The 25762-nt window shown below is 50.4% G+C and overlaps 1 long non-coding RNA gene across 1 annotated transcript in view; it reads right to left on the bottom strand.

Annotated features, from left to right (window-relative positions):
* Window positions 1-4926: 4926 nt before the first annotated feature.
* Window positions 4927-25762, bottom strand: part of LOC109294959 — an 83602-nt gene continuing 62766 nt past the window's right edge. The window contains exon 4 of the long non-coding RNA XR_002096656.1: window positions 4927-6484. This is a non-coding gene — a long non-coding RNA (uncharacterized LOC109294959). The remainder of the gene's footprint in view (window positions 6485-25762) is intronic.

The following is a 25762-nucleotide window of genomic DNA, read 5'->3' as shown; positions in this document are numbered from 1 at the left end:
ATACGTGCAATCTGGAAATCATTAAGGCCGGTGCGCCCTGCCTGCGAAACCACCTTAGCATCGCTAGTACGTTGTGCCTGGGTAATTTTGTGCTCCCACGTTTCCCTGTTCTGTGTAGCCAGCAAAGCCTTAGAAAGGCAAAAGGGAGTTTTCTTTGAAACACAGATGGGAGCTTTATTTATACTGGGGAAATCTAGACCCAAAGCTCCTCAGGGGCACTTTGGAAACCCCCAACGTTTTCCTCTGCAATAGCAAACTGCCCCATGCGTCCAGCTGCCTCACCCAGGAGGAATTTCAAGAGCTACTGGTCTCCGGAGAAGCCAGGGGTGGCGGTGCTAGCACACAGCACGCTGCAGAGAAACTGCTCCCAGGAGCTGTTAAAAATGCTACACACCCAGGTTCCAAAAAAAGGAAGCCAGGACGAGCAAACAGGCACTTCTCCAAGCCAGCCCGACTGGATCGACACAGCGGCAGATGCCTGCATAGTGCAAACACTGCTGGCTGGCCCTACGTCCATCCAGGGGAACACAATGTTAGCCAACTACTTTCATACATGAGGCCATCGTTGCAATATCACCGGCAACCTTGCTCAGCAGTAACTGCTTCCACATTAAATCCATGTACCAAGAGCCAAATGTCTTCCTAGCCAGCTTCACACCCAGACATCAGGGTGCTTACACACATGCTCCGGGAGTAAGGGGGTGCTTTAATTAGAGCAGCTCCGAGAGCCCCTCTAAGCTCTAATTCAAGCGCCTGAAGCATCACGTGTATCAGCATCCTTGCGCTGAAAAATGCCAGCAGGGGCATTTTAACTAAAGCTCATCAAGTGAGCTTTAGTTAAAGTGCCCCCACCACCATTTTTCTGGGCAGGAACGCTGGTACACATGACACTGGAGTCGGCTGGTGCATGGGAATGACCACGCTGCAGTAGACTCGATTAATCTTGCAGCAATCAGAGCGCATTGCAGCAGCCTTGCGGCTCGTGTACAGGCACCTAAGGATTTTACAGGGATAAAAGCAAAATCCGTCCAGTAAAACCACTTGCACACAAGGCCGGTGCCATTCTCAACTGCAGCCAACAACCAGGTGACTTCTAAACTTGCATGCAAATCATTTCTCTGGCAGCATCTGCAGATTTACAGCCTCAGTGCCCCCACGTGTGCTGCTCTCCAAGAATTCAAAACGTCTGTCCCGACACCACGCTGAGATGAGGGCTGATACCGTGCAAGCAGTAGCATCAGTCCCTGCTCCTATGACCTGCTGCTGAAAAGGCAGACAGGGCACGAGGGGATCCCGCGTGTCAATGGCAAGGTGGAGACCAGAAGCCAGGACTCAGCACTGCCAATGCAAGGCGCTAACCTGGCACTTGCTGAAACAGCTTCAACAGCAGAAAAACCCTGAATCAAATGGTTAAGCCAGGCCAGTGGAATAAAGCCCACTCCCATGCTGGAGCATTTGGCCCGAATCAATGATTAGCAGAGAGATTTCTCATTCACGCTTTGAAAACGGGCCGTGGAGAGCCAACCCCGGGTAATTCCACTATAAATGTCCGTGACCTTTTGTAGCGGTCGCATCACATGCCAATAAGGACTAATGCCTCTCTCATGTGTCCGGAGCACAGGGGCAGGCAAGCAGTCTCATGACTCTTTAGTGCTCGCTTGCCCTTCTCTTTGCATGCAAATCTTGTTTTTATTACGGAGACCTCTGCAAGGAGCCAAAAAAAAAAAAATGGAGGTGCCCACAAGGAGCTCAAAATAGCCTGGCTGTCAAGGCCAGCCCCCTCAATTAAGTCAGCTGCACGCAAGGAAAAAAATGAAGAGGCTTGTTCCCTAAACAAAATGAAAATACAGCCTGACCAGTTCGATGACTCTTTTGCACTTGCTTCACCCATCAAAACGAGGGTGCGCTCAGAAAAGGCCAGTCTCCATGTGACTGCAGCGTCTGTGCAGCTGTTTTTACACAACCCCGGGTCTTTTTGCTAATGCTGATGACTGCAACATCATGTGAGGATTTGCAACCAAGGAGCAACTCCCACATTGGGCTGTGGAATCTCAGTGCGACGGGGAAAGGAAGCAGGAGGTCACTTTCTTTTGTCTCTTTTACAGGAAATCAAGTCACGTTGGCCTGGCGTGAGCCCAAAAGTTAGCTAAGGACTGGGCAGTGTGAACGGTTTTGAAAGAGGCTGGCAACAAGACAGGGAGACTAAAAAAAGGAACTTGGGCCCTGAACAAAGGGTTATACACTGAGACATGTGAGCGATGGCCATCAGGTAATAGCCGCCCTTTGGCCTCCTGATTATTTTGTAGGGCTTGCATTTAGATTCAGAGCTGCCCTCCTACACAACAGAGCATAAAAGCCGTTTCAGCCGTCTCCCGGGTCTGTTTAGAAAGCGGCAGACAATTTCTGCTGAAAGAGATGCCATATTTAGTAGTCTGCACCACAAAAAAATATGAGATGAATAGTTGCACTGTATATCTAACCAAAGCGGCTGTCATGCATCTGGGAATCCCAGCACTCATCTATCTAAGCACCTCTAATGCACAGACATGCTTACACACCTTGGCAGACAAGGCTCTTTGGGTAAATCTGATCTCTTTTAATAGACCAACTCAAATAGTTGGAACAAGTCTTCTTTGCAAGCTTTTGGGTGCAAATACCCTTCATCAGGCTGAGTAGGCATCTGCTCTTGGTCTACACACCTTGGCCCCTGTGTTGTTCAAGCTTTTAAGACTGAATTGATGCCATCTTCCACGCCCACTCTTCCCCCCACTGTTTTATTCCTAGACTACAACAGGAACTTGGGCTTTCCCAATTTTCAGCTCGCACTCAGTTCCTTGAGTTTCACTGAACTTCACCAAGCCTTTGCACCTGCTAACCTGATACCACACATAAATAAGGCCGAAGCTTTTTTGCACAGAAACTCTGCAAGTTACTTGCTTTGGGGGGAAAAAAGGGGCATGCCAGCAACACTGCTCTGCCAAAAGCCCAACTGATTGTTTTTAAAACAGATTTGCATTCGTCCTAGTCCTATCTTCCCTGGGACACATCCATCTCTTGTGCTTATAGCCATGATTCGCAACCAGGGTGCAGGGGACCAGATTCTCCGACAGGTGCCTCAAGGGTGAGGAGATAAGCAGATGATACGGTAAATAGATAAGTGAGGTGTGAGACGATAAGCCAAGCAGATAAATGCGGTCGCAGGCCTGTCCCTGCCTGAATGATGCCCCACCTCCACTGCCTAGCCCCTCCACAAGGAAATAAGAGCTGGAATATATAAATTAGTTTTATTTCAATTCACAGAAATCATGGAGGGGGCCTCAAGTCCAAAAAGGTTGAGAACCCCTGGCACGTCTACACGTGCACTGGTGCGTTTTAGTTAATGCACATTAAATATTGTACTTCTGTTGTGAGATGCTAGGAAAATGTGTCTGAGCCTGTCTTAATGAGCATTAACTTAAAGCAGCTTTTTTAGTGACGTTCACTGTGTTAGCCTATTTTAATGTGTATTAACTAAATAGCACATTTTTAGTGATGCATTAAAAATAGGCTAATGCACATTAAAGCGCACGTGTAGCTGGGCAGATAAGAGTATTTTTTAAGCAGATGGCAGTGTCAGGTACCTGCAGGTATCTCAGCTGTCTAGTCCTTGGTAAGAAATTGTTCGTGTCAGTGCACTACACTCACGGGCAGTGAGGATCTTGTAGGGGCACAGAACAGCTTCTTCTAGAGCTGGACTCCGTGCCGAACGCCCAGAGGGAAGAGACTGTCCTCAGCCTTGGTAAGACGAGTCTTTCTGGGCCAAGAGGGTGGATCTTCTGCAGATGAGGTCACGAAAGGACTGTCTGCACCTGGCCATGCTCCTGAAGAGCCCACGAGTGCGTACTTATTGCAGAATAAGACTGTCGTGTTCCCATTCAATTTAACCCAGGTTTTAAGAAGTGGGTTACGCTGAACGGGAATACAGCAAGCTTATTGTGGAAGAGGAGCAGCCGCACATGAAGTTATCCAAGAATAGCAACTGCATCTCATTTCACACTCGAGCTTAATCAGCAACCACTTCTCAAGCATATACAAACCCTCAGACTGCCTGCCCACTGTTGCATCTGCCAGAGATAATGATGCCTCATTCCCTTAACTCAAAAGAAAGTTTACATAAGAACAGATTGATGTAGATTGAAGATGCATTCCAAAGCATTTATAACTGCTCTTCTAAAAAGATATTAAAAGACGCATCACATTTAGATCCTGCTTTGCCTGGCAAGTGACTGGCTCGAGCCAACATCTTTATTTTGGTAAAGAGAAAAATTCAACCTGCTTTATTTTGCTTGCAAATGACTTCCGGTTTAAATAACAGCGAGCGCAGTGGCCTGATCCCAGGGCTGTGGCTGGCATTTATAGCACTGTTACCTTGATCCAGTTAGTGAGGCATCCGTTTTGCATCACAATAACGCCCACGGTTGCGAGAGAGGAAGACTGTATACTGGTGCAAGCTAGGAGGAGGCCAGGCTGCACCTGTGCAGCATGTGCTCTGAAAACAGAAGTTATGCAGATCTGTGATGCATTTGTCCCTGTGTGAACGGACTTCCGAGCTCTGGGGGCAGCTGGCTGCATGCTGGTCTGTCTCAAGTTTGAATCCAAAATGGATGGGAACTTCAAACTCGTTTGACGTTTCTTAAATCAGGTTCCTCATGACTTCTGTCCTGCCAGTTGGGAAATAAAGCCTCAACTCTCCAATATTTTATTGGCTAAGCTGCTCATTTCTACAGTTTCGTTACCTGCTGCCTCCAATACTGGAACAAAGCATTAGACTTGTAGCTGATGGCATGCCCTTGACATAGCTTTCTCTCTCCTTCTGATACTCTGCTTTCTGCATGTCCTTCCCCAACATCTGATGAAGTGAATTTGGGTTCACAAAAGCTTGTGCTCTCTCGCTCTCTATATAACCTTATTTAGTTAGTCTATCAAGGTGCATATCCACCCTGCCTTCTCGCTCAAAGAGATCAGGAGCATTTCAGGATACCTCACTGGAAGTTCTTATACACCTGACGTTTCCCAATGAATAAATGATCAAAAAGGAGACGTGCTACTGAAAAGGTCCACAAGGCCTTGTCTTATCTTATGCAAAACTCATTAGCATTTACAGACGGCCAGCATACAACCATGCATCCACATGCACTCAAAACACTCACTAACGAGAAGCGACTGCCCTCCAGGGTTTTCCCTTAGCAGTAATTTGCCACTTCTGCTTCTGTACCTCTTGTATGAGCTTCAGTGCCTCCGAACAGTTCATTTGGTCTAGTATGGGAACGCGACCGGTCCTGCTATTTGCACTTTTCCCAACCCTCCACGAGAGTGAAATTTAGAGAGTTTTCACTACAGACCCTGCAAAGTTGGAAGGTCATATTTATTGGGGCTTTACAGAATCCCCTACCAAGGCAGGGGTTCATTTTACTGCCTGACAACAGTACTGAGAGCAAAGTGAAGTTCTTTTTAATGACAGGGAATACCACAGGGACCCTTTTTTATAAAGCTGACAAGTAAGGGCTGACACAGGGAGCGAGCGCCTCAAGGTGAAGCGATTGCTTCATGTCCGCAGAACCCCCTTGTACCCAAGCAGATCAACGGCAGCTTTCTGAATGACACGATGACAGGAACCAACATCCCCAAAGCCATTAGGGTCCTGTCCGTGCCATCGCAAAGGCTGTCTGACAGCTTGCTTGCTCTAGGAATGAAGCAGAGGGGCATGGGTTCTGCTAAAACCATCCTTCTGTATGTGTTTGGTGAAACCAGGAGGCCAGGCTCATTCTGGCACATGCACAGACTTTGTGCTGCCCCAAGACATCTAGGACAAAGATCTGCAGACCCTTTATAGCCAGGATGGACCCTGAGGAGCACCACAGATCTCCCTGGGAACTCAGCTAGCCTGTGGCAGATGCAGATTTTGTGGGGCTGAGCTCTTCTGCGGCACAGCTGTGGAAGAGGCATAACCACAAAACACACTTGATGAGGAGATGCAAGAGAGTTAAGGAACTTCACAACTGGGACGTGGGTGTGCAGAGACAGGAGGAGGAAAAGGGATGTCCGGGAGGGCTAACACAGCAAAGGAGCCGAATAAATCTACAGCCGGGTCCACAAGCAAGAGTTGGGCTCTCAAGCACTACTACGCGGAGACTGAGGCTATGAGCTGCATGCTCCGCTGTTGCAGAAAGAGCAGTCAATTCAAGTGCTGTGGAAGAGCCACATGGCACAGACCGATCCAGAAAATGCTGCCCAAAGGCTCGCACTGAGGGTCACAGGGTAGTTTAAAGCTCACTGCCACGGTTTCCTGAATGCTGCAGTGCTGGAGACTAGAGACCCACTCCTGCTGGGCACAAGCGTATCACATAACACAGCTTACCCCCATCTCAGTCATGCAACACTGATCAAGAAGGGCTCAAAGGGCTACAAAGTGCACGTACCTTTTCCCACTAGTCCTGGAATATCCCTAGGAAAAGAAAAAAAAAGAGAAAGGAATTAGACACGAGTCTTTTTTTTAACTCCGAAGTAATCACAGAGCACTAATCATCACCTAGTGTAGGCTCTTCCACCATCATTAACTAATGGCAGAACAGGGAAGCTGCAGACGCGCAAAGTCTGTAATGTCAGACCTGGAAGTCCAAGGGCTCTTAGTGCTTTTACAAGCCCCAAGGTCACAAAGTGCCGCTCTCCTGCACAAGGGTGGCTCGAATTGTGCAGCCTTCAGCCAAGTGGCTGTGTTCTGGCCAAGGGCCTGCAAGTCAAAGGGACAGAAGCGAGGGCCAAAATGAAAGCAGCAGTGAGCCAGGGCAGGACAATGTCTAGGCACATGGGGGAGCCCACGCCAGGGCAAGGGATGCGAGCCGGACAGCTCTGCAATGCTGGGCATTTCTCGCATAGCCGGCATTCCTGCAGGACTCGGTCACGGCAAGAATTTCTGCTGCTTCAGATTTTGAAAAACAAAGGGGAAAAGAATGAATCAAGCGCACTTGATTCACGACACCGAGTGCAGTATTTCGATGCGACCCAGCCGGCCCGGTGCTAGAGGAAATGATTCTGAATGGGGTTGTCTGCCAGTTTTTAAGCAAAAAGCTTTAGACCAGAAATCTCTGCTCATCTGCATCTACCATAAATGGCTTTGTTGATCTCAAATCTGGGCTCTAGTTCGAAAGAGCCCCATAGGCAGCCTGAAGCCAGATGAGAGCTGGAAAATCACAACCTCCGTGGCAAAGCAAATTAACCTCGGCTGGAACAAGTGACAGGGACAGCAATACAGGAGCCAGCCAGGTTTTCTGGCACGATGTTCAAGGATGCTGTGCAGCAGGGGCCGAGAGCAACAGGAAATTCACAGCCCATGATAAACTCCCTTAAAACGTGCTAGGAAAAGGGTGACCCTAAACCTGGTGACTGGAATTTTACCAGTCTGCTGGCACGGCTTACAGCAGAGACACGCTGGGATTGCCTGTCAGACATCAGCCGGCTATCCTGCGACAGGCCCGAGAGCCACAGGACAGAGCTCAGCACCCCAGGCTTGAACTGTCCAGAGTCCATATTGCCTGACCCTCTTCCCCATCCACTCCACGAACCCCTTCATTACAATCCTTTCATTGATCATTTTGAACTGGCATATTCACACGTCAAATGGGTTGTTTTCTCTAACGTGTGATGTTTTATATCCTTGCATTGCATACTGTCAGCAACTTCCTGTAAAATAATGTATTTCTCTCTCTCCCGCCCTGCCTGGGGAGACTGAAGTCCTCACAGGACACTTCAAGAGTACCTGGGACTGGTACCTGTCTGGGAGGGGACGGGAACAGTGAATCCTGCATTCTACAAGGGGAGTTGGCCGAGGCGATCCTTGAGGTCCTTTCCTACCGCAGATACTTTTAATCTCAATTCGCAGTCTTGCCATTTAAAGCTCCTAATTGACCCTGTTATAAAAGGGCCAGGCCAACATTTATAGCTCAGCAACCTGCGCACACTTGCTAACGTGGCAGGTGGCAGAAGATCAACGGCCTGTTTACTAGAATATCCATCTCCAATGGTGACAGATGCCGGATGCACCACAGAAGAAGCCAACGCTCTCTTAATCTGTGCCTAGCACTGTGATGCTGCAAGGTACTGCTGTCGGGGATGTGATGTCTCCCCGCAAAAGACCTGGGAGGAACAGGTTAGAAAGTGTCCAGGACATTTTACAAGTTAAGGATTAAACAACTGCTGCTGTGCACCGAGGCTGAGAGACCGCCTTTTCTGTCAATACTTGCCTGCGATAACAATACAAGATACAAGCTGCCTGAGCTTTGAAAATACAACTCCACTCATTTCACCGGAGTTCGCATTTGAAACTCTGCATAAGCACCGAAGAAATAAAGACCCAGCAGAACCAGGACCCCCAACCCTTGAGACTCAAGGCACAAAGATGAATACGGTGGCTTCCTTGGTTCAGGGACGTATTTGGTAGCTGGGTTGGTGTGAGACAAAAAGAAGTAAAAAAAACTCTAAAACTCTGGGTGATGCTTTTTATTAGACCAACTAAGAAATCACACAAAAAAATTATCCTTCTTTAAAGGGGACTTTCACCATCTTTAATTTTCCCTGAGCCTGAAGAAGGGTGCACATGCCCGAAAGCTCGCTAAGAATTTTTCCAACTATCTGAGCTGGTCTAATAAAAGACATCGCATCTACCCAAAGAACCGTGTCTGCCTCTGTCCTTAGATCAACACGGCTACAAGCAGCACCCATGCAAAAAGAGACACAGATTTTTTGCGATTTCTTAGTTGGTCTATTAAAAGGCATCATCTCTGAACCAAGAGTTTTGCATTTCTTTTTGGCCTCCTTGGGGGACACACGGTCAAGACTTCAGCTGGCGAAGACCTCGGCACTCAAGCAACTGGCAATACAGGAAACCGTACCACGCTGGGTTTGAAAAGGAACAACATGACAATCAGCTCGGGCCCACGGAAACCAACCGTGCAGCCAGCGACGGGCTGTGTTTGCAGCACTGAAGTCGGCACATGACCACGGCCGCATGGGCTCCGCCAATGAGCTGGGAGCTCAGGTCCCTGGAGAACTATTATAACTTACTGCAAAAAAAAGAGAGAGAGAAAAGAGTAGGCGGGGAGAAGAGGGGAAGAAAACAAAAATATTTGTAAAACTTAATGAGATTTTTCCACTACTGCTCCAGACTGGTTTTCGGGCACTCGGCCAGCCCTGCTTTAACAAAGCATGTGGCTCTCTCACAGCTACGTGCTTTAATGCTGAACAAGAGAGACAGGCTCGACCGGGCAGCTAAGCAACCGACCCTTTGATGCAGGAGGAAGGACGTCAATGGGCTGCATCACTGCAGAGGCTCCGGGGTCGGGGAACCCTCCTACTACATATCTCTGCCCACACAGCGAGTGCAGCTCGCGGCTCTCAGCCTCCGTTGTATGGGCCTGGGGAAGGGAGGAGGAGGAGGGGGAGGAAGAGAAAACGCAAAGCATCACTTCTCACTGGAGTGAAAGGACAAGGCTGAATCACAGGCTTACACGCTTGTGCTGGCAATACGGGAGAGTGGCAGGCCTGGAAGGTAAAGAGCCAACGCCGTGACGGCTTGAGCCACCGCACACTAAGTTAATCAGACGCTGACGAATGCCACGCAGGCTGCCACAACGCACAGGCTTTCTGAGTCCCGCCACGAGACCTTGGAGCTTGGCGAGCTGGAGATCCAAGTCTTCTGGGTCACCCCTGCTTTCGTATGCACAGAGCTGACCCGCAGGCCAAAGTCAAATGCACTTGGGCAGGATCAGATGACCACAGCAAGGTGGGCATCAGGAAGCATCTTGATGCCCACCTTGCTGGGGTCATCTGACCGCAGCAGACTTTCCAGCTGGAGGGGCTGGACCCAATGATCTGTCAGGTCCCTTCTAGCCCCTAACATCTATGAAACGGGGTGGAGCAGAAAGTACACCCAGACAGGCGCTCAAGTGGGAACGGATGCTAATGAGCCCGGCCAAGCACGGCTGCATAACACCGGGCTGTTTCATGCAACTTCATTTTAATACAGGACCATTAAGTGCTTGTGCGAGGCGTGTTTTGCGACTGGCTCCCGACTGTCTGCAGAACTTAATTTAGGTGTAGGGAAGAGACGAGACTTCGCTGAACCAGGCGTGCAATTTCTAGCAATTTTTTTTTTTTTTTTTTTTTTTTTTACTATGAAAGCTAATTGTTGGTGCCTCCGAGGCTAAGAAGTTGTTAAAACAGGAACGGTAGTTTCATTTTAACCCGTTCTAACCTCCCAAGTGAGCCTGTTTCTATTCCCACAGCCACAGCTCTGCAGCTCGCTCCACTATGTAGAGCAATACAGTAGCAGGGACCCAGCCGGTCGCTCCACATTTGCTTCAGGAGCACGAAGGGAGAGCAGCAAGAAGCCACGGTTGAGACTCAGAGTCCTGCTTCCCTTCACTTTGCCCCAGGCATCAGGTGCATCGGAGTCTGGGCCACGGTGGCTTGCTGGCATTTTCGAGGCAACCAAGCGGAGCCGTGGGAGAGTGAGACATTCACAAGTCATCCCCAAAAGTTTGAGGAGTGCTGCGGAGACAGCATTCACAGATGACCGCAGCCTTCGTCTTCCTCTCGTGGGACAGATCCCCTAGACGCAAGGCAACACAGAGCATTCACCGCCCAACAGCTTCGTTCCCAAACCACGTCACCTCTGCTACACCACAGCTCTGTCTGGAGCAAACTAGAACTGGTGCAGGAGCCTACCATGTGAATAAAGCCCACAAGGGCTGAAAATACTGCCCGGATTGGAGAAAGCCTGAATTTTGCTTATGGACAATTAAACGTGGTTTTCATACCATACCTTAGGATACATAACTCGCTGCTCCAAGCTAAGGATGCTGACCCAAGCTCCCTCCCACTGGGAGAACATGACGGCTTTCCATCCGCTCGGCCCCCAGAGGAGAGCTGTCTGCAGAACAAACGGTTTTCTGAGAAGCCCTTGGTCCAGAAGTGAAAGCAAGTTGTGTCACTGGGCACAGAGCCACCGATAAACCCCTCTGCTGGGGTTTGACAACGGTGGGAAAATGCCCATAGAGCAGCTTCTTTCTGACTCCACCTCCCAACCTCCTGCACCTGCAGCAGAACGGGGGACTGCTCGGGTTTGCTAGGGCGGCTGACAGCAGCTTTGACATGAATCATTTTTACTGCTGAAAACCACCTGGGAGACCAGGCTTTAACCTTCGGGCTCTTGCTCTCCTCCTCCTCCCACCCCCACTCCGGGATCACCATCAGCCCCAACCTCAGAGCGTGCGTGAGGGCTGCCTACGTTCGGCAGCTGAGCTGCTGAGAGGAGCAAGTGGTGCTGCCTGCTGCGGTGCCTGGGGGCGGCTGTGCCCTGGGCACGCTGGCCCCACAGGCGGGCACTTCCCTTTTGCAGCAGAAGGTAAATGAAACTACAAACTGCACGGCATCAGTTCAGCACATCAGAGATGGCCTGAGAAGAGGAAAAGGGATGTGGAGGGTGGCTCAGGGGTTGGGGAGGAGATTAAACGTGCGTTAATGGGGAACTCCTATGGATGCTGCACTTCTAAATCCACAGCATGCCTTTGGAAGGTCTCTCCTTCCCCCTGGAAGCTCGAAAAGGCCCCCTGTGCTCTTCTCCTCGGGCACTTTGGGAGTCTGGGAAGCGTCCAAATACAGCATCAATGAGCCCAGCCTAACGCACAGTCATATGGGACACAACATTTTCAACTCTGGGGAATGGGCACCTGGCACCCCCCAGGACCAAGCCCCTGGGCACAACCAGAAGCTCGAGGGTGGTGACAAACCAGGCCAAGGTGGGAGGAAAAGTTTAAGAAGAGAGTCTCGATTCTTCCTGTGCCTCTTGCAGTTTCTGATCATTCTGCAAGAATGAAACTCTTTCCCGAAAGAGGGAAAAGCTGTAAGAGGGGCAGGTTTTAGCGAGGTTTCAGTGCAACGCCGGGAACTCCTGGACACGGCTGGTCCATCTGAGCAAAGCAGAAGTCAACCCTCGGAGACCAGAGCCCACAGTGTCAGAAGAGACAACAGCTGTCCCAGCTCCTCCTTTTCCTGCCCTCTTGCTAAGACCTGATTTCAGATTTGAGTAGCTGCAGTTCAAGGTGTGGGGAGCCGAGGAAGAGCCAGTAAAGGGAATGCCCCAGATAGCATTTCCTGCTGCTAGACAATGAGCCTGCGGGAAAGGTAAAATGAGATGCAGAACCTGGGATGCAAAGCCAGGTGGATTAGTCACCGGAGACTGAAAACACAGCAAATAAATTTAGCGCGGGCACCGCTCCCCCTCCTCCCGCGCGCTCACACAAGGGAGTTCAGTCTTCTGCAGACATTACGTGCGCAGCAGCTCAACGTGAAGTGTTAAAGTTATATGAGGTAAAACTAATTCCCTGATGGAGAATGCAATTGTGCTGACGCCGGGTAGCCCTATGGGCATCACCAAGGCAAAATGAGCAGGTTAAGAGGCAAAGGAGACTAGTGGACTCATGGCCTGGACTCGCAGTGTTCAGTGTGGAGCGATGATTAAATGCTGCTCCATGCATAATCATCAGCAAAGAAGGAAACCTTATAGGACTCTGCGCTAGCGAGACACGTCTATTCTGACCCAGGCAGGCAGACAGAAACACTGGAGCCTCCCGCTATTTATTCAGCGTATGTGGTTTTGGCATATTGTTTCATATTGCCATCTTAAGGCAATGTCGTCGCCAGAGAGAACAGCTTCGAGGCCACCAGGTAGCATAGTAAGTGGACACGGGACATGGTTTGAACTTGCCCACAAGGGCATCTGTGGTCACTACAAAGGCCTCACGGGTATAGGTTTGAGGCACGGGGATGCTGTCCAGTGTGAAAATGGTGGAGAAGTGCCCAATAACAGCATGGACAGTGAAATCCTGGTTGACTGACTGTAGGGTCAGAGACGATGGGGCGACTGACTGACGCTTGTGCTGACTATTCTTCATGCCCTCGAATTAGTAAGGATAAGTCAGAGGGTTTTGAAAGGGTGGACCATGCTGGGCATCTTGAGGGAAGCCGAGTTATTGGTGGGTGGCATATGCCCCAGTGCACTGGCAGCGTAGGAGTATCCTGAAGTCTGGCTAGTAAGTTTGCTTTAGTAGGCCAGTCCTTGCTTTGCTTTTTAAAGCAGTTTTCTGGAGATGCGATTTAAACTTTTCTCTGCGCTGAAAGCAGCTGACTTGGGTTGCCAGCAGGACCAACTGCCTGTGGTGCAGGGGGCTGCAGGGGCAGAGCCGTGGAGCAGGAGGGAAGCCGGCCAAGCTTGACAGCACTGTGCAGAACTAGGTTACTCTGGGCGTGCCAGTTCCTGAATGGGATGCGGCAGAGACGCCTTGGCGTGGCATTGCGGACACGTTAATTAGCTCTGATGAAAGGCAGGGCTAATTAGCTCCTCTTCGGGCATGGTGCCACACGAACACAGATCCACAGCCCCAGTTCTGGAGCTGGGGCACACCGAGCTAGCTTGGGCCTCTCTGCAGCACATCTGGCAAGAGGATGGAGGACAAGTGCTGCAGGGTGCAGAGGACCCCCGTTCTCCTGCAAAATCGTTCGCCTACAGCATCTTTGCCACAGGGATGGCCCAGGGCTGCAGTGGCTGGCAGTCCCAGCGTAAGCACGGCCTCTGCAGAATACTGTCTGCAGCATTTCCTAGCCTGCTTGCCCATAACCCCATGACTGGCAGCGAGTCTGCTGGCTGCAGACGCTCCCTGTGCTGTGGGCATAGCGAGCAGTAGGCATTGCGTGGCACCATGCCTTTACAGATTTTGCAAAAGGACTAATGATCATACAGCCTCCGCACACACAAATATCACCAGCCCGGTCCATCTGCAGCACCGCAAGCCCAAGCAGTGAACAGGGCCACAGCAAGGTGGCAGGGAGATGGACAGGCCTAAGCCACCCTGAAGAAGTGCATGGCATCTCATGGGGCTAAAGCAACCCAAACCTGCTGCCCTGTGCCTCTTCAGTCTCCGAAAAGCTCTCACCCAGGGAAAGCAGGAGAGCAGGATTGCCCAGTCTGCAGCAACCCGTGGGGAGGAGCACAAGTCCCGGGTGAGGAGAACTTGGCAGGGAGACTGGGAAGCAAGCACTATGCCCGGGATGCTGGCTGCACCGACAGCATCTCTGCTGCTTGCTCCCTCAAGAGTTTGCCAGCTGAGTTCCCAAACCCTGGAAACCTGCTCGATTGCCTTGCACATGGTACATGAACACCTTGGTGCTCTTTCTCTGGCGATTATTCTATAGCTGAACCCTGGGGGCGCGCACACGGCTGGAAGATAAACACCCTTTATACCAAATGAATCAGCATCACTCAGCACAGGCCCTGACTGCTATGATAAAGCAGAAGGCTCATTTTCTGAAATGTCAGAGTAGGAGTCTGGAGCTCATGAATGAGCGACTGAGTAGTCAGAGGGGAGGTGAGCACTGCGTGTGACCAAGTAAGGTGAGTCCCAAATTAAGGGGCTGGCTGAAGATCCTAAGGAAAATCTTAAACAGGCTTTGTTAGTAAAAATGTGCTTCACTTGGTTGCAGAAGGCAGGCTGCCTTGTATGGAGTCTGCAGAGGCAGCTGGTACCCAGGACAGGCCACCCCCTCACATGGAATTGGCCCTATTTCATACCAGGTTAGAAACTCGGCATTTTAATATAATGCCACCGTTTCATCTTGTGCTGCTGTCCTAACAGGATGCTGGAGCTCTCCAGAGCATGAACACCGCTGAGAAACATCAGCTCCTGAGTGCAAAATGCAGGGTAGGACAGGTTTTTCGTGGGGACTCCTTCAGCCCTACAGAAGATGCAAGTGAAGGAAAAAAAATTCTATTTAAATAAAAATGGGCTAAGACCGGACAACCAGCTCTGTAGCAGAAGAGGACAGGAGAAGCCAGTCTGGCTTTGTTGGAGGAGCCACACCAATGACCCCCACCTTCCCCCAACTCAGAACCAGGCCCAACCACCCCCTCCCTGCTCAGCAGGCTCCAGTGAAGGCCAAGAGGATGACCCCTGCCTCCCCACCCCATTTATCCCATTGAGTGATGCATGCTTTATCCCACAACCGAATTGCTGGGAGCAACTCCACGCTTCCTTACTCCCATGCAATCCCAAGTCAAGATCTGATGCCGACTTCAAGTTGTGGTAATTTAGGAGCTGTGTGGCACTAGATCGGCATGCCTGCTTAGATCCAGGAGACAGGGGATCGGGCCCCCTAACACTGAGGCTCACACTAACAGAGCACCACGGCAGAAAGTGCCACCTGCAACATGGCAGGACTGGGCAACCAGCTTCCCTCAGGGTTCACGGCTGGAACAAACCAGTGCCAGTGCTTCTGCAGAAATCGAAGGGCTCCAGTGAGGATACTGTTGTCCTAGGAGAGGCAGAGCAAGCACCAGGTGCCAGAGGCTCTGGGTTTCCAAATGACACAAGGCTTGTGGAGTTAAAGCATGCACAAAAATGATTGTAGCAAAAAGCTGAGCTGCAACACAAGTGGAGCAGGACTGATGGCTGCAACCCCAGTGGGTTTGACATCCTTGAGATGACAGGGGTCATTTAAACAACCAAAAGTCCTGTTAAGAAACTCCTGCTATGCAGCGCGGCCTGCAGAAACCAAAGCCACACCTGGCGAATACTGAGGAAGGTGCTGCACTCCATCTGATTTCCCTTTGCGTTGAACAGATTTCTTTCTAGATTCAAACAGTCCCGTCATGTAACAGTTAAAAATAAGCCTTAGACAGATCGTGGCAGACTCCAGCGTGCAGACAGATAATGCACAGACACATTTGATAGGACTCCTGAAATCCTCGAAGGGAGGAGGGCGCTGCAGGAATGCAAAGTGGCTAATTGAACTGCTTTAATCAAGCTGCGCAGTATCACTGAAGCAGATATTATCTCGCTTGCACAGAGGGGTAAAACTGAGGCCACACGGTTACTTGAGGACACAGGCACATCCAGAGCAAACAGATGGAAAGGAAAAAAACAAAACCCTAACTTTGCACGTCCTGTTTCTCAGGCTCCTGCCCCATCACCTCCAAGCCAGATCCACATACAGCGATAGTTCAACGTGCACCTTTATGTGAGCAGGTGTGGGCACGTGGCCATTTCTACTTGATGTGCCAAAACCCAGGTGCACCGAGTCCTGGAAGGCAACCTCTTCCCAGCCAACAAGAACGTGGGCAGCGAGTCCAAGTCGAGAGGAGAGAAAGGTCAAACGAGGGCAAACACGGCTACCTTTTCAAAGAGAGCAGGAAAGGTGACTTGGTCATAAGCTGCAAGTGCCAAAATGCGTCCACCCTGGCACCATCAGCACTCATGTGCGTTAGTAAGGCTCCTGGGAGGATATCCCAGGTGTTTTGGGGGAAGAAGCTGCTGTTCCTTCTTGGCCACGGGGGAATTGTAGGAAGGCACCCAGGGATTTGTTTCCACTGGAGTGACTCTGTGTCCATACCAGCGCCTGGCTGTGTTGCCGCAACCCAACTGAATGTTACCCTCTACCTCCTACCAAGCCAGCCAACTTGAGCTAAAAGTACTCCTATGCCTGCATGGAGAGTATATGTATATAGGGGGATCAGGTTAGGGGCAACACTAACTCAGGTTAACTGAAGGGTGACTAAGACAAGCCCGTAGGCTAGCCAAAGTTACACCCAGACTGCCGACAGGCTGAGCTGGGTGAGCTTAAGCCTACTGCAAAGCTGCGTGGCCTTGTCTACTGCTAAAATTGGTGCCGGACCAAAAGGCATCGTCCACAGAAAGCAGCCCAAGGTTTGCAAAGCTTTCCAGTGCTCAGAGCCCTTAAGGACACAGGCCAGACAGACCCAAATTCAGCAGGATTACAGACTGGCGAAGAGGGAGGGCTGAGGGATCTAGCCCAATGGCAAAAAAATATTAACTCCCTTCTTACATACACGCTCGCAGACAGATGCCAGTCCTCTCACCGGCAGGTGCCACGTTCCCAGCTGGATGGTCAGAGTACAGCTCAGGGCTCCAAGCACCGTGTTACTCACTCGACTATTAGACTGCAAAGGCCTCTTCGTGGAATAGGAAGTCCAGTTGGTTTAAAAGAAAAGAAAACTAGCAGATACTGAAAGGCAGAGTGAAATTCAATAGCCTCAAAATGAAACCAAATAGCTTAATATCATGCTCACTGTTCCTAAAAGGGTCGCTGTGGGTAATCCCCGCTTGGCAAATCCCACCATTAAGATCTCTCTTTCTCAGAACCAGGCTGCAGACCCCTCTACCCGATGGTCAGTCCCCACCCACGTGCCACAGTGGTATCAGATACCAACTTGTCAAATCAGAATGTGATTTAATATGGAAACTTTCCCATCCATTCTCTCTTCAGCCCTTCTGGTTTCACAAGTTACCACTGAAACACGGTTCAAGCACGGTGGGTTTACACAGCAGCCGAAAGCAAGCTGTCATCTTCTCAGTCTCTGAGTTGAGAGCCTTGTTTGCCTGGCAAGGTCTGCTAAAAGTTTTGTTTCAGGCATTTGATATTCAGCCATTGATCTGGCACCTGGGCCAAGTGAGATGCCACTGCATTTTGGCTTCTATTCTACCCAGGAGAGCACACAAAACATCAACAGGCTCTCCCTATGCCTGAAGAAGGGTGTTTGTGCTTGAAAGCTTGCAAAAAACATTTTTTCCAAAAATTTAATTGGTCTAATAAAAGATATCGCACCTACCCAAAGTTCCTTGTCTGCCTGTGCCATTGCAACAGCACATGACCAACACGAGAGTCTCCAGACAGACAGGATCAGAAATAACACCCTATTCCTGGATAGTCCCTGGGCTAGGACTTAAACCCACTAATATCTTGGCAAGAAAAGCTCTCAAACTGGAGTAACAAACCTATGCTTCCAAAAAAAACCCTTTTCTGTTTTGCTTCCCTACCACTGAAATGCAGAAGGTAGCTGGAAGCTGCGTGGCACCTGTCAGTGCTGCCATGCTGAGGATGGCACACCACCACTGTGCTCCCAAAGCAAAACTGCATTGGCATGCAGTGTCTGGTTTGAAGACCTCAAAGCTCAACGGGAGAGATCTTCAGCTAATGCAAACCTGCACAGCCCCACATACCTGCTTTCAGGACAGCACTGGCTGAGGAATGGGATCGATGCATTTATACATTCCAAGACCCCTTCACCTTACCATAGTGTTAAGCCACTATTGTACCTCGTGGAATGGGTAAATCAACCCCACTTTCGCACAGCCAGCAAAGCCAGGACAAAAAGGTTTCAGTTGGCATGTGCTGCAGAGAGGATCAGTTGCAAACCGAGGTTTCAGAACATTTTTGAATCTGTCAGGTGGGCCAGCAGGCAGAAAGCACTGGCCTTGGGCCGTTTCTGCTAAAGGGAGGGCTACACAGTGCGATGCTGTCAGGGTCAGGGTTAGGGCTGATGTGTGATGCTGACAGCACTCACAGCACAAAGTGTGAGAAAAGGCAGTTGGGTAACAGAATTTTAAATTGCACTATCCACACTTGAACGAGTGGCTTACAACGTACATTTTCCATGCATCGGGACAGGTGAGTGAAAGAGAAGTATTATAGGCAAGTATTTAACCAGCCAAGAGGATGCCACACAGCACGTTGTTTTGTGCACATGCCTACTTTGGGGACCGAGGGTGGCCTTGCAGCCGAGATGATTAGGTATGAAACAAGATCCCTCTGCCATGCTGGGATCTACTTGCTAAATAGCTCAAGGCTCCTTCTGAAATAAACCACCCGGCTGATCTGCAGGGGCTGTCATTAGATCCAGCTTTAGTCTGACCTTTAAAACAGATCACTGCTGGAAACTGGGGGCAAGATACCCCCGTGTGACCAGGCAGATCCCTTGGGCTCACATGCTTGGTGCAGAACACAGACGTTACAGAGATCTGATCCTGGCCTTCCCCCAATGCCCCATGCTACGCAGCCCACAGTGATCCACTGCCCTCCCAGCCACCATCAGCAGCCTCCGCAGTAGCTTGTTCACAAGTTTAAAAAAAAAAAAGAAAGAAAGAAAAAACCCAATTTCTCTGCATTAAGGGGATTATTACGAGCTGGCTAAGGAAGTCCCCTCCAAGCTGACTGCTCTCCTTGCCCCTCTTGCACAGAGCTCGGTGAACCTGGGGAGCTGTCTGCCTTTGCTCTCCATTTGTCATCCTTGCTCAAAGAGCACATGAGTCAGAGGCTGTGCACCACAGATGCCACGCGCTCCATTTGGGAATATTAGCAACTCTGCAGAACAAAGAGGCAGCAAAAAAAAATAAATCCCCACCCGTCGGCTCCCAATCAGCTCCTCCAGTAAGTGCCTGGTAAATGTCACTGGTTTTAAACTTCGCATAAACATCACTTTCCAGTTGTTCCAGATTAACTCCTGAACGCCTGGGCGCGAGCACACGCCGGCTCCAATACAAAGCTCATCGGCTAAGCAAACTGTGCAATGCCACTGGCATTAAGCGGCGACCTTTGTCAGCTCGGCCTACAGACATATCACAAAGAGGAAAACGGAGTTGCTGTCATTCCCCTGGCAAAAAAAAATGGCTGCTATGATGCTGCTATACATGGTCTTCCAGGGGAAGTAAAAGTCACTTCTTCAGAGCTAGTGAAGGTGGAACTGGTAGGAAATGCAGACTACTAAGCAAGGCAGACCAGACGCACAAAAAAAGTCTGTGTCCAGTTTTATCAAGTCACAAGTTTCATAGTTGTTAGGGGCTAGATGGGACCTGACAGATCATCGGGTCCAGCCCCCTTGCACTTGGGCAGGTTTGACCCAGAAAGAGAAATCTGGCCTACAAGCCAGCCCTTACCGAGTTGACTTTGCCCTGCAGACCAAAGGCATTAATTTGCATCTTATAAAACATATTACTTTGCATCTTATAAAACACATTCATTTGCATCTTATAAAACGCGTTTCTAGTAGTATTATTGCATAAAGGGCACGAGTCTGGGCTTCCAGCTAGAATGTTATAATCGGGCCTTATCTATACACAAGTGGCAGCAAAGTCTCTGCTTATGAAGACAGAGTCAGCAGGTCATGTGAAGAGCCTGGGTGTGCACCATCTTCAAACTGCATTTGAAATAGCTGATACCCATTTACCTTAATTGAACTGGCTTGGGAGGCTATTCCAGAGCTCAATGTCTCCCAGCTTCAGCACATGGAAGGAAGCAACTCTACGGAGCAAAACTGTGCGTGATTAATGCAAGTAACAAACCTTGGGGCTGGCAAGTTTGGAGAACAAACCAAGCCTCCGTAACATGTGGGCTATTTTGAAGGCTGGCTCTGGCGCTTTGTGCGTGGACATGTGTATTTTATTACCTCAGATCAATCCAAAAAGCAGCGTGACCCAGTTTTGGAAGGAGGGACAGCTTGTCTATTCCTCATACAAAAAGATTCAGCTGCGGCTCAGACTGTTCTGAGCAGAGGCAGAGCGGAAGCCCCCCTTTGTGGGCACACAATGCTGACAGCAGGGCTGTAGCGTAGCGAGGCTGGACACAATAGGCAGCTTCTCTCCCGTCAGCCGGCTCTGCTCGTGCTATGCTCGTACATGAATGCTCGCAGCGAATGGAACGGCGATGCCATCCACGAAACACCCAACCGATTCAGCAGGCGGGTTGGCTCTGCCAGGTACAGCATCATGGCAGAAAAACAATTCATTCTTCCCATGCAAATGCCGGCTGCTTCTGGCTTTGCAGAGGTGAAGTGTTTATTCATTGCAAAACCCCTAATCGCAATCAGGAGATTGGAAAAACAGGAAGTTGAAGAAATACAGGAGCAAAAATATAACAAGGAAAAGGTCAGAGCAAGGTGAGTGGAAGGCAGGCAAGAGCAGTGGGAGATGGAGATAAGCCCCAGGAAGGCCAGGCTCAGACCGCTCTGCCTTCGTCCTGCCAGCGTCGCTGTCCCTGCCCAGATGGGGAGTCAGTCAGAAAGCAATCCCTGGCCAGGATGAAACCCAGCCAGGAGGTTCTGTGTTCTGCTCCCATTCAAGGATGTGGTGGAGGCCTCATAACACAATCTGACCGTCTCAAAAGTCAATTGAGGGAATGCAATTAGCCAACTAGACAGTCAGAAGGGGACTCCACCTATCTGGAGGCAACAGCTCTAGGGGTATGAGCTGAGTAAGACCAGGAAACTGCCCTCCTGCCTCCTACGTTGTGCCCCACCACTGTCATCCTTCCGTAAATCCCCCCACGGCATCCTCCTGTGCCTCTTTCCCCGCAGCTGAGCAAAAGCCGGAGCCCTCTTTGCAGAGAGTTTCAAACCTTCACAGACTAACGATGCGAGTCAGCTGCAGGGGAGGGTGGCCGGCAAAGAGTGGTGCCACCTGTGACCAGCCCTGGAGGACAGTGCAGTGCTCTCACCCCAGGCCATCCAGCCTACCACTACAACAGTGCTACGCACAGACCATTCACTCAAGGAATTAAACCAGGCTTTGCACTGCAATTGTCACAACTCCAGGGCTTGGAAATGCAAGTGCTACATTTACCTTCCTGCTCTCTGAACCTTTGCAGCACCAGTTCAGCACAGGCCAGGTGCATCCCGCAATTACAGACACAAGTGCTGCTAGGCCTGTTAGCTACACACAACCCAGTCGCTGTTCACATGCAGCTACCTCTGAGGAGTGATGAAACTAGAAGCCCTAGAAAGAAAGCAGAGCAGAGGGAGGTGTTGGGAAACTCTGGATAAGAGGCTGGAGATGTTACGCTGAGTTCAAGAACTAGGGGTCACAACATGAAACTAGTAGGTAGCAAGTTTAAAACCAACACAAGGAAGTTTTTTCACCCAGTGTGTAGTTCAAGTGTGGAAGTGGAGAGTTTAACCAGATTCAAAAAGGGACCAGACACAGGCTTGGAAGAGCATGGGAGTGAGGGGCACGGCCTCTGAATGAGAATGTCCTAGACCTTAAATGCTGCTCTAGGACATGCTTAAACCCTGCAAGTGGGAGAGGAACAGCAGAAAAAGTCCCAGTCCTACATAGGTCACTCTCCCTTTCAGCACCCGCTGTGCGACACAGGAGACCGGACAAGGTGCACCTATGGTCTGAGCCAGTAACTGGCACTTTTTACGCTCTTATCAGAAGTCATGAGCATGGTCAAATCCAAGAACGTGCAACCGTAAGTCCTGTGTAGCTAGGCAGCCCAGACCCCCAGATAAAGTCTGTCCCCGCCGTGCCCTGAAGAAAGGTAAGGAGGGCACAGCACCAGGGCAATTCATTTTCTCCCAAGCCAACCTTGTTTCTTAAATGATAAGATCCAGGTGCACCAAAACACAGGACAGCAGTGCAGCTCAGAGAGAGAACAGCCGCAAAAGGGGTTAAAGATAGAGCAGAAGTTCGAGAAGCAGCTACCACTTTAGTGAACGAGCATCCGCGGAGGCTGTCATGTTTCAGGAAGCATCGAGTGTTTGATCAGGAACTGAATCCGATTCTTGGTTTCAGCCCTGCTTCCTGTCCCACAGAAGGATGGAAATGCCGGGTGGCGCACAGAAGTGAATGCCTTGCCTTGCCTTGCTAAATAGCGGGTCCCTCCAGCTGACTGCAGAGCAGCATGCGATGGAGCGCTTGAAGTCAGGGGAAGGGAAAGCAATCCTGGGGAGGCAGGCCTCTCAGAAGAAGGGGAACGGATGCTAACTGGATTAGGAGATCTGCCCACAAGCCCAAACGGATTCTGCCCTGACAAGGCTCTTCTGCAAAGGGATCAGAGATCTGCAAACACTTCCAGCTTCCTTTGGAGGAATCACCATTCTCCTCCCCTTCCCTTGGCCCCACACAACTGTCCTGCCAGGCAGCAACTTCTCCCTTGCCCAGGATGACCAGAATCCAACTTCCACCCCAAGGGCAGCCAATGCTGCTGTCTAGAAAAAGGACATATAAAACATACTGCAAGACTGCACCCAGACCTAAATCTCTGAAGGCCTGGACTGATTTTAGCCCCTTTGGTTAAGACCGGCCTCATGAAATCCAGTTCTTCCCTCTTCTTCTTCTTCTCCTCCTCCCGCTGCTCATTTTTCCCTGCGGCAACTCTTTTAGCATTCCTATAGGTGCAGATTTAACTCAGCAGCCGCATTTCCAGTGCAAAGAAAAGCTTACGCACAGCCCAGCCATCATCGCCCTGCATGGTTCATTCCAGCAACCCCCACTTCAAGCCCCAGAATAGCCAAGTCTTCCAGTGCCCTTGAAATAACAATAAAAAAATATGCACTGTGCAGCTTGGATTATGTTAGCCAAGAAGGTAAAACCCAAATTATGGCTTCATTCCATTTTCCTACCCAGGTGACAGCTACTTGGCACTGACAGTGGATACCGTGATGGGCTCTTTGGCCATGTCGGTGCTGTCTCAGCCCCATGCCAGGGTGCAATGAGGCAGAGAAAGCTGCGCTTGCTCCTTCCCAAACCCAAAGTCCAGGTGGGATAAAATGGGCTGAGCGTGAGCACTAATTCTGCAGGACTAAAATGCTTGCTCCATGGCCTGGCCACCCTAGAATTCCCCCTGCAACAGTACGAATGAGCTCTCCCCAAGGTGGAGATTTCCACCGGTGCCCACCCAAGCAGCGCCCTACAGCATGCGCCTCCTGCACTGTTCCCTGGCACGGGATGGAGGCGGTGTAGAATTGCCCTTTGCAAACTACCCATGCAGGGAAACAAAACGGTTCCCAGAGAGACTATGGCTACATCATGTGCTGGGGCTCTGAGTGTGCTGGGAAAGGCCATGTAGGCTCCAAATTTGAGGGTATTACACCAGGGACAACCTGGATGGCCCCAGGCCCTTCTGGGACCTGGAATGCGGCCCCCGACTTATGTTCGTGCTCCCTGCCTCCATGTGCACATGGGTTGGATTCAGTTAGTTTGGCAGCCAGACCGCGTGAGAGATTATGTTGCACGCTACAATACCTGAGCTTACCAGCCGCATTCAAGCAACAAGGCCAGCTTGCTGCGAAGACTGCTGTCTCCTTGGGAGCTGTGTGGACTTTCAGCTCCCACAGCAGGCTGCCCTCCTTTTGCAAAGCTTGTGAGCAAACTTGCAGTTTGGGACAGACTGACTCAGGACAGGTTTTGTTCACATGGCCACAGGAAAGGGTTGTAAACCCAGAGAATCACAAGCTGCTTGGAAGCTGTGCGCAGCTGGGATCCCACAGAAACGCACAGCCTGGGGACAGAGAGCAAGCTAATTGTAAACCTATTACTCGCAGCTGCAGGCAGGCCCCATGGCTGCATTGGGAGGTCCAAGGCAGACGAGGTTCATTGGGCAGATGTGATCTCTTTTACTGGACCAACTAAATACTTGGAAACATTGTTCTTTGGAAGCTTTCGGGCACAAACACTTCTTCAGGCAACTGGGAGGTCCAATACACAGGACAGGTGACAGTGGCAGCCCAGTAGCAATGCATATTTACCCTTGTGGACCTGGCAGGGGACTAAATCCATCCCCAAACAACTATGATACTGGAAAATTAAGCCCCTCCCTGCTAAATTTATGGCCCTGCCAACAACGTGGGAAACTCATTACCAGAAACAAACAAACGAGGTGTTTGGTGTCATTAGCCACCTCTCACCAATCCTAATAAATGGCCAATCCCGAGCCATCTTCCGACCGGCCTCTGCCTGATGGGGAAGGTGCTAGTTTGAATACACCTCTAAGTCTCCGGATTGGGGCCGGGCAGCTGCCCTACTCGACGCGCTATGCCGGCCTTGTACAGAGAAGGTCTGGAGATTGGTGAAGGCAAGACCCGTTTCCTCTCAGATGGTCTCTGCAGATTTCTTTGCAGACGTGAGGACAATATTTGGACAGTATACAACAAACAGCCAGCTCCGTCTGGGTTCCTGGAAAGCTGCCTTCAGAGTCCTTTGTGCAGTGAGAAGGCACGCATCGGCTCTGCCTTTCCCAGCCCGAGAGGGGGGAGAGAGGGAGAACTGCTGCAGATGAGGTTAACTTGGGGACCTGCCACCTGGAAGAGCATGAAAAGACTTAAAACAGAAGTTACAAGGTGTGAAAGGGGGAAAAGAAATCTACTGAGCATCTGCCTTTGTTGAACTAAGCAGTTTGCTCATCACATACTCCGGAGTGGGTGTGAAGTGCTCTTGGGGAGGCCCACGAGCACAGTCTGGCACCGGATAAACGACCCGTTACCTGGATGCCCCCATGCTTCTCTCCCCCGATCCTTGAGGCTGCAGAAACCACGAGTTCACAGGCAAAACCATTTCTCAGGCCCTCCTTGGCACCCCTTCAAACTAACCTACCCGCCAGCTTGCTTGTTGGTACCCTGCTGAGCTCAGGAGACAGCCAGCACACACAGGCTTGGCTCTGAGCTGCGCTTCGGCACCAGACCCAGTCTGAACTTTTTATTTCTTTTCTTCTCTTTCTTTTTTGCTCTGCTTGGAACCACATAAATAGCAGTTCTGTTTGCCATTGAGCCTTTCGTGCCTGCAGTTCCCAGCATTACCACCGATGGGAACGGGCTTGGGCGGCTTCAAAAAACCCAGGGTTTTCCCGCCACAAAGACCCCTCGGCAATTCAGAACGCAAAGGGCGGGGGTGGAGAATCAGCCAGGGTAGAAAATAACCGTAGTGTCACTGGAAGGACAGCAAAGGAATTCGAGGTTACACAGGGGAACCAAAAGGAGAGCGACGGGAGACAGGGCCACTGCAAGACGGAGCGTCTGGGCAGGGAGAAGCCCTCTAACAAGTGGAGCTTTGTGACATATTTATTTAAGCCACGGACAAAAAGGAAAATTCAATAGGCTTGCTTTTCA

Source organism: Gavialis gangeticus, unplaced genomic scaffold (assembly GCF_001723915.1).
Source record: "Gavialis gangeticus isolate Ggan-Ray unplaced genomic scaffold, GavGan_comp1, whole genome shotgun sequence".
Classification (NCBI taxonomy): domain Eukaryota; kingdom Metazoa; phylum Chordata; order Crocodylia; family Gavialidae; genus Gavialis; species Gavialis gangeticus.
The sequence above is the reverse complement of the archived record's forward strand: the minus strand, read 5'-3'. Positions and strand labels throughout refer to the sequence as shown.